This window comes from Pinus tabuliformis, chromosome 2_1, assembly GCF_031772625.1.
Source record: "Pinus tabuliformis cultivar Carrire ecotype Pingquan chromosome 2_1, CPIR1, whole genome shotgun sequence".
Classification (NCBI taxonomy): Eukaryota; Viridiplantae; Streptophyta; class Pinopsida; order Pinales; family Pinaceae; genus Pinus; species Pinus tabuliformis.
Window position 1 is genome coordinate 895,113,609 of NC_142299.1, and position 7,575 is coordinate 895,121,183.

At 30.4% G+C, this 7,575-nt stretch overlaps 1 pseudogene; it reads left to right on the forward strand.

The window, feature by feature from the left end:
- Nucleotides 1-861: 861 nt before the first annotated feature.
- On the forward strand, nucleotides 862-1,224 carry LOC149203531 (TPD1 protein homolog 1 pseudogene; annotated as a pseudogene).
- The last annotated feature ends 6,351 nt before the right edge of the window (nucleotides 1,225-7,575 follow it).

The following is a 7,575-nucleotide window of genomic DNA, read 5'->3' on the forward strand; positions in this document are numbered from 1 at the left end:
CACCGTAGACTCAGGGGCGTGACAATAACTTACTAATACAACTTGTCTATATGTTACATGTTCATTCAGATGACAATAAGTTTAATTTAATCATCTGTCATTTAAAAAACACCATAACTGCTTTGAAAATAAAATTTAATGTTTAATTTATACATAAATACTACTCACAATATTCCAAAATATTTTATTAAAATAAATAAATATATATATATATAGATATATAATTTATTTATAATTAAATTAAAATATAGGATCCTACTCCAAACTAAGCACGCATTAACAAAAAAATATTCCAATCAAATATCCACACCAAGTTTCAACAAGTATGTAAAGGTGGTGAAAGCACTGCCCTAATTCTCGTCAGAATCTTGGAGGATAAAGGAAAGCTCGTCTCGAGCAGCGCGCTAGATTATCATAAATTAATCTTGTGTGGTGACGTAATTAGATTTATCTGTTACAAGGATCAAGCATGGATTTTGTTTCTAACAAACTTGATAAATATGTTAGGTTAAAGGGAGCAGCGCGCTAGATTATCAAGGATGGATTTTGCTAGTAACACACGTGATGGCCGTTCCGAATTCTGAGCTATGAAGGATTGAAATGGAGAAACAAATCACGTAAGTCTCATAAACAGCTTCACATGGTTCTCCTTCAAACTTTTGTCTGCGTATAAATTCATTGCAACTCAAATGAAATTACAGAAGTGGAATAGAATCATCAAATTTGGGGGGAGGTAGCTGTGTGAAGGATTACATATAAAGAAAATGCCTGCGCTGTGCTTTAGTAATCACCACGGCCGCTGTTCAGCTGTTGTTTGCAGTGTGCATATTCCTAACTTTCCTCTCACATGTTGTGAAGAAAATGGGTGGATTGCCCATTAATGTGAATTACTCAGAGAGCCTGAGAGTCGGTGAAGTGTGTTCGGGCAGAGACATTTCAGTGAGTGAGCGTATGATCTACACAGAGCCAGATGGTATACCTGTATATGCTGTGGAGATTAGAAACACATGCGCCACTGGGTGCGCAATCAGCAATATACACATCAGCTGCGGCTCCTTCGCGTCGACGATAGAGATAGACCCTAAAACATTTAGGAGGATCGCCTATAACGACTGCTTCGTGAAGGACGGCGGGAAATTGGCGGCGGGAGATGGTGTGTCCTTCAACTATGCCAATAATGCCATCTATCCAATGAAAGTCGCTTCCGTCAAATGCGATGCTTAACTAATTATCGCACAGGGTCATGATATTACTGTTTTTCCTTGTGCTTCCGAAAGTCCTGGTCCTGGTTCCGAGAGTTAGATTCTGAGTGTACTCCTGGTACTCGTTCCGAGGGTTAGCTTCTGAATGTATTCCTGGTCCGGGTTCTGTGGGTTAGTTTAGTTGTTAGTAAAATATTGTATTTCTGTGGGTTAGTTTAGTGGTTAGTAAAGCATTGTACCTCTGTTAATGAGAAGTGATAAGATTCAATAATTGAGTAGATAAAAAGTCGTCAGTGATACTATTCAGGAAGTAATCTTTATTATTTTATAAATACAGTGGTCACAATCTCCCTGAATTATATGTTTTATTTGCATATTTTTTTTAGAGTTGTTTAGTTTATTTGGATACCTATTTAATAATGAGTATTCATGTAATGATGCTAATTACAATTATAAATATATATGTTTTTAATTAGAATTATAAATATAAATATAATCTAATGTTTTTAATTAGAATTATAAATATAAATATAATCTAATCATTTGATGATTTTTTTTTACAAATATTAAAAAATAGATATAAATTCAATTAGTATATTTCCGTGATACTATTCAAAATTAATCACTATTATTTTATAAATAAATCATATGTTTTCTAACATACTATGTCAATTACATTTTCTAAATACTATTTATTATTCTAACTATTCCAAATGGGCATACAATTTTGTTATCGGCCTCGCTATGTAAAGTAATAATTAAATGCCCAATTTTACAAAAACCCGAGGGCAAAACATAGTGTGCTATAACAATCCGGCAATGGTTTTTTGAAGGGATATACTTCAAAATAAATTAGTTTTTATATTTCTACTTAATTTTTTTCTATGTTGCAACAAATAAATATTAGCTATAAATTTATGTGTGGAAAAAATTGTATATTTGTTTATGAAATTTTCAACAATTTTATGAATCATTTCAACTTTTTTATAAATCAAGAAGAAGTGAAATAAATTATAACTCCGTAAAAAAATGACGGTTGGAAAATAAATTTTAAAAAATTAAATATAAATTAATTATAAGGAAAATATCATTAATTAATAGCTATAAATTGAATATTAAATTTATAATAAATAAAAATAAGTAAAAAATTACTAAATATTAATTTAATAACCCATGATTTACTATGAGGCATTTAGGATTATGAGAAATTCAAAATAAATTAGTTTTTATATTTCTATTTAATTTTTTTTCTATGTTGTAACAAATAAATATTAGCTATAAATTTATGTGTGGAAAAAATTATATATTTGTTTATGAAATTCTCTACAATTTTATGAATCACTTCAACTTTTTTATAAATCACTTCATTTACCATCTTGCATGGAAAAAGAAGTGAAATAAATTATAACTCCATAAAAAAAATGACAGTTGGAAAATAAATTTTAAAAAACTAAATATAAATTAATTATAAGGAAAATATCATTAATTAATAGTTATAAATTGAATATTAAATTTATAATAAATAAAAGTAAGTAAAAAATTACTAAAGATTAATTTAATAACCCATGATTTACTATGAGGCACTTAGGATTATGAGAAATAGTAAATAAATATATGAAATAAATTAGATCGAATATGAGGGAGATGTAGTAAAGTACTAGATCGATAAGTCCTTACATTTAAAATTAAAAAAAGTAATAATAAATAAAAAACTACAAAACAAGATTGTATCTCATACATTATGGTTTTATTGAAGTATTAAATGATATGTTCTTATCAGGCCCCAAATTAATAATAATGGTAGTAATAAAATAATAATGTCGATTTAATTAAAAAATAATAAAACTAAAATGGTAATAAAAAGAGTAAGAGTAATAGTAACAATAATAATCTTACTCAATTGTAAGCTCAATTGGAAATGGTCCTGGAAATGAAGTCTCACAAAATCGGAAGTTCTTGGGTTCAAATCTTGTGTCAATGAAGTCTCACAAAACCAGAAGTCTTTGGTTCAAATCTTGTGCTATCCCCCCAATCCTAGTGAAAACATTATAAAAATGTAGTCCTACCAAGCTTACAAAAAAATAATAATCCTACTCAATTTAATTTTTTATATTCCATTTTTTAATTAAAAAAAATTATAAATAATTTCTTTAAAAAAAGAGAAATAAAGAAATAATACTATTCATATTACATTATAACAAATTTAAATAAAGATAATTTATATTTAATCACAATATTTGAAGAAATAATTAATCACAAGATAAAAACTTAATAGCTATATTTATATGTATTATGAAGTTTTTAATAAAATTAGAAAAAAGATATAAATAGATCTGTTGTATCATATAAATTAAAATAATTATCATATCTGAAAACTTATAAAACTTAATACTTGTAATAATGATTAAGATTAAGATTAAGAATATGTGTTTTTTAGTAAAAGGTCGCATGTTCGAATTTAGAGGAGGTGGAGTATGCACTCATTTCTATAATTTTGAAATCAAATTGGTTCATCTTAACTCTAATGGATATATGATTTCTATATCCCAATATGATGGAGATGACAAACCAAAATACATTTTAATGTAAACAATGTGGGTCATAAATGAAATATTTTAATAAATATTTCAATATTATGTATATATTATATAAAAAATGAAAACAAAAATATTATGGTTAAAAAATTGTATTGATGTGTTGCTTTAGATGAAAGAGATATGTAAAAAATATTCACCCAAAGAAATTTAAGTATTCTTAGCATTTAGTAGATCTAGAATTAACATGGATCTATATTAATTTTATGAAAATTTTGAATAAAATTAAGTAAATATACATTAATGAAAGTAAACATAAATAAGGGTAAATTAGAAGAATGAGGGGAACTTTACCAAAAAGAAAAAAAATTAAAAGAATAAATAAACTTAAAATAATGATACAAATTATAGGATGATGGGAGGGTGAAATAATTACATTAAAATAAAATGAAAAAATAAGAATTAAAAAGATTTTAAAAAATAAAAATTGTAATACCCTAGTAAAAACTTGTAAATATGTAATTAATGTTGGTAACTTATGATTATAGGATATATATACATATTTATAAGCGTTTGCTAATTTGTTAAATTTAAGTAATATGTGCAACTAAACACAAAAATCTCTTAAGAAGCTATGTTGAGAAACTCACATTTCAATTGTTTGGAGATAATTATGGATGAGGCATTTAGCTACCCAAACTACTCTTGAACTCTCTCAAACGAGGAGCATCCTTTTTCCTTGTGACTTGGTGGTTGAGCAAGCAAGTAAAGAAAAAATAATAGATAAGTATTGTTGGACATATTTTCTTGTAGTGGAATAACATTAGACATTTATTTACAATGGAATGAATGTGTGAGATTATTTGATGTGAAACTATTCATGATTTGAGAAACCTTATTGAAACTAGATGGAAATGGCTAACATGTGTTTGGAAAAGTATTAGTCTGAACATTTGTTGGTTGGTCTTGAAATATTCCACTTAATATATGATTTTATTTATGGAACTACGGTTTGTTCTTGGCCAAGTCATCAAATTGATAGCTCTGGATTAGTCCCAGGTTCCCAAAATGTAACACGGTAAGACTTTTTAAGAAAAGAATAATAGAAAACTATGTATGTAAAGTAGAATAAAAAATATATAATTAACACAACCATTTACCAATGTGGTTGATATATGCGGACATCGATATATGAAGATATATACAACCAGCTCATACGGTGTATCAACAACATTAATTAATTTTATGTGTATTTTTTTAAAAACCAACTATATAAATAATAACAATCAAGTCCTTATATATTTATATATTTATGATTATTATATTAATATTATAATAATAATATTAGTAATATTAATAATATAATTCATAATAATATTATATAACTATTATTTTCATTATTATTATAATGTTCACTCTACAAATATTAATTAGCAATAATAATCTTCATAACAATAATTATTTTAGTAAATGTGGTTGATATACCCATAAGGCTTCGGCAACAGATATTGAATGCTACAGGTTTCATGATTAAAAGAGAGCGAAGGCGAAACATCAGAAAATAGGATTTCAGAGTTGCTGCAGAGGCAGCGATCCATGGAGGGGCGCAGAGGAGGGAGCTCTACTCCCTCCTTCAAGCAAGCCGTGAACAACAGGGGAAAAAAACCCATGGAAAATGATAGAGGACCTCCAACGGGAAGTAATAAGAATAGTGAAGAGGAAAGAAATTGACAGGAATCCAAGGAGAAAAGTATTATTAAAGAGAATGAGGAAGAAGACAAGGAACAAGGAACCAAAAACAAAGCACACATTGGCCCATGTAAGCCCAAAGCTATTGTAACTCCTAGAGTCATGTTAAATGAGCCTGCTCTGTAGGAGCACAGGGAATATATGCAAACCTATGCAATTATTTGCAAATTCATGGGTTTATGGTCCACTGAAAAAGCCTTACAAATGTAGATAAGATACCACTAGAAACCAAAAGGAAGCATTGACCTACACCTAGGTTCAAAGGGTTTCTTTACCTTGGTTTTTGCGAATATCAAAGACAAGGATAGAGTTTTTGAAGGTGGGCCATACTTCTTTACTGCTGCAGGTCTCTATATGTGACCTTGGATCATGAATTTTGTCCCAGAACGTGAGACCTTTACTTTAGTCCCGGTTTGGGTAAGGCTCTATTCTCTTCCGCTTGATTATTGGCAAACAGAATCATTAACAGCCATAGGAAATAAGCTAGGACATTTTGTTAAAGCTTCTGAAGCCACTAGGAGGGGAAAGTATACTGCCTTTACTCAGATTTGTGTGGAGATAAATCTCTTTGGAGCTCTTCCAGATGAGATAATATTTGAAGTTCATGATGAAGAATGGGTCCAAACCATAGACTACGAACATATTCCATTCAGATGCTGCAAATGTCATGAACATGGACACGTGTTCAGGGATTTCCCTCTCACTAAAATAGAGAATAAGAGTAAAGCTAATGCTATGAAAGACTCTGAATGCTTTCACAAAATGGTAAACAAAGGAAAAGGAAACAAGAAGGGAATAAAAGCACAAAAATCTGAAGGACAACAAACCAACCAAAACAGGTTCTGAGTCTTGGAAGTGGAAGAAGAAGATAACATAGTAGCCCAGATGAAAGGGGAAGATGTAAGGGAAGAAAAGAAAGTAGAGGACAAGGAACAAACACAAGATAAGATTATGAAGACAGACATGATGGTGAGCGATGCGGAAACATAAATGGGTTAGGAGATGACCCAAAGTGAGATGGAAACGGAGGACTAAGAACTTCAGGTGATTCTTGATAAAGAGAATCTTGACTTGGAATATTTCTTCATTCAAGGAAGTAAAGAAGGTATAGACTCTTTACCTCCAGAGGAGTTCATTAAAGTCCAGCAACTATATATATGGAAAACCCAAAACAAAGGACTGGAGAGGCAAAGGAGCAAGGAAAAGCAGAGCAATGAGGGGGTAAAAACGGCAAAGCCCATACCTGGATTAGCACCCATAAGCCCATGAAGTAAAAGAGGCAGGAAAAAGCATAATAAGTTATTAATGGAATGTGGAAAGCTAATGATAGACTCAGGTAAGATGAAAGATCTAACCAACTACTCCTTCACCAATCTTTAATAACGAAGTTTACTTCTTGGAATATCAGAGGTCTTGGTAGTAAAAGGAAACATAGACTGATTAGTAACAGAATGAAACAAATAGCTCCAGATGTGATCTTCATCTAGGAAACCAAATGTTCCATTCATAAATTAAAAGAGATTCATAGCAAGTGGCTCAATAGTTATGAGTTTCTGGAAGTCAAAGGGGAGAATACAGCAGGAGGTATTCTCACCCTTTGGAATCCTAAGAAAATAGAAATTTTAGATGCTAAAGCATCTCGAGATTATCTTTCTGTGATCATCCAGCCTATCAGAGACAAGGAAACCTACTTAATCACCAATGTGTATGGACCTGAAAGATTGGAAGGAAAACTAAAATTTCTTAATTCTCTGGAGGAACTAAGGGATAGACATGCAAGTATGCCATGGATACTGGGACATGATTTTAACATGATTAAATCGGTTTTAGAGAAAAGAGGTGGAACTAGAATTAAAAGTCAAGACTCTCTGAAGTTTTAGTCTTTCACAGACATTATGAAGTTAGTGGACATTACAACCAGCAATGGAATTTTTACTTGGAACAACAAAAGAGGACGAGAGTCTTAGGTGGCTTCAAAACAGGACAAATTCATGATATCTAAGGATCTTATGCTTAATAATAAGGAAATTTCAGCAAGAATCCTACCCTTTGGAGGATCTGTCCATGCCCGATTCATCTGGAGGTGCAGA